Raw genomic sequence first — 2,172 nt, forward strand, 5'->3', positions numbered from 1 at the left:
CCACTCACCTCAGCCTCCCAAGGCGCGGGATTACAGGCTGAGCCACCGAGCCCGGCAAAGATACAATTTTCAAAACTATGCTTAAATCTTGATTTGCTTTTCTGCTAACCTTACTAAAAAATTGATTACATCTTGAATCTAATTAAAATAAAATATAAATAGAGCCGGGCCCGGTGGCTCAGCCTGTAATCCCACGCTTTGGGAGGCTGGAGTGAGTGAATTGCCTGAGCCCGCGGGTTCGAGACCCGTCTGGGCAACTTGGCGAGACCAAGAATGTCACTATTCTTAGAAGATGCAGGCTGAAATATTTCAGGTGAAGTGTCAATCATGACTGCAGCCTCTTTCAAAGAGTTCCAATATGCAGTGCTTATACCTATGCAGAGATAAATCAACAAGGTATATGGGTGTTCATTGGATTACTGGAAATTCCAATTTTTGGTAAATGTAAATGTATTTAAATAAAAACTAAAATGCTTCAAATTGATGATTTGAAAGAGGAGACCATAGTGGCTAAAGCATATTCATTTATGAGAAAACAAAAAACTAGGGCAGGCATGGTGGCTCACACCTGTAATCCCAGCATTTTGAGAGGCCAAGGTGAGAGGATTGTTTGAGCCCAGGAGTTCAAGACCAGCCTGAGAAGCACAGTGAGATCCCCAAAATAAAAAAATTCAAAAAAAATTAACTGGGTGTGGTTGTGAGTGTCCAGGGTCCAGCTACTCAGGAAGCCAAGTGGAGGGATCACTTGAGGTTAACAAGTCGAGATCAGACTGGACAACGCTGTGAGACCTCATCTCTAAAAAGCTGTTTTAGCCAGGCATGGTGGCATATGCCTGTAGTCCTAGCTACTCAAGAGGCTGAGATGGGAGAAGTTTGAGGCTGCAGTGAGCTACAATTGTGCCACTGCACTCCAGTCTGAGTGACAGAGAGAGAGACCCTTTTTCTGAAAAATAAAAGTGCATAATACAAAAAATGTTTTTTAGAAGACAAGAATGAAAAGGAGCTGGGCTTGGTGGCTCACACCTGGAATCCCAGCACTTTGGGAGGTGGAGGCGAGAGGATCCCCTGAGTTCAGGGGTTTGAGACCAGCCTGGGCAACTTGGTGAGACCTCATCTCTACAATAAATCAAAAAATTAGCTGGATGTGGTGGTGTGTGCCTGTGGTTCCAGCTACGTAGAAGATTTAGGTGGAAAGATTGCCTGAGTCCAGCAGGTGGAGTTTGCTGTGGCCATGAGTGTGCCACTACACTCCAGTCTGGGTGACAGAGTGAGACTCCAACTCAAAAAAAAAAAAAAAAGAGAGAGAGAGAGAGAGAGAGAGAGAGAGATACACACACACACCCACATATATGTAAATCTTGTACTTGGTAGAAGTGTTTTTTGAAAACATTTTGATATTTGCATGTAAATAATCTCATTAGATGTGTTCAAGAGGGGTTTGGACAAATCCCTAAATAAAAGCTTTAAAATGGGCCATTCAAGTAAGGGCTGGTCTGAGTCCAGTGGGGTTCACAGAAAACTGATCACAACCAGCTACAGATTTCATTGTTTCTTCTCCACTTCCACTGCTTCACTCGTCTAGCCTAGGAAGGGGTGGGGGGGGAGGAGAAGGAAAAGGATATGGGAGTGAGGGGCAGGGGGAAGAAAATAGCTACAGGCATGAGGCTTCATTACTGACACATTCAGGAATAGCACTAACGGCATTTCCATGCTGCCCTTAAGGGGTAGCAGGCAAGGACCACACTTAATGAACCCATCTCAGTCCTCTCAGGGCCCTGCACCATTTGGGGCACAAGTTTTTGTTGTATTTGTTGAATAAGTAAATACACCTATGTCTTCAATTCTTTTGTTAGTTTGTTTGAGTCAGTGTCTCACCCTTTTGGCAGGTGATCACGGTGGCCTCAACCTTCTGGACTCAGGCAATTCTCTCACCTCAGCCTCCCAAGTAGCTGGAACTACTGACACACACCACCATGCCTGGCTAATTTTTAAAATTATTTTGTAGACTAGGTCTCATTATGTGACCCAGGCTGGTTCGGAACTCCTGGGCTCAAGCATTCTCTCTACCTCATCCTTCCAAAGTACTGGGATTACAGGTGTGAACCATCATCACCAAATTTTTTTTTTTTTTTGAGTTGGAGTCTCACTCGGTTGCCCAGACTGGAGTGCAGT

This window comes from Carlito syrichta, unplaced genomic scaffold, assembly GCF_000164805.1.
Source record: "Carlito syrichta isolate Samal-C Ts95f unplaced genomic scaffold, Tarsius_syrichta-2.0.1 Scaffold308854, whole genome shotgun sequence".
Taxonomy (NCBI): domain Eukaryota; kingdom Metazoa; phylum Chordata; class Mammalia; order Primates; family Tarsiidae; genus Carlito; species Carlito syrichta.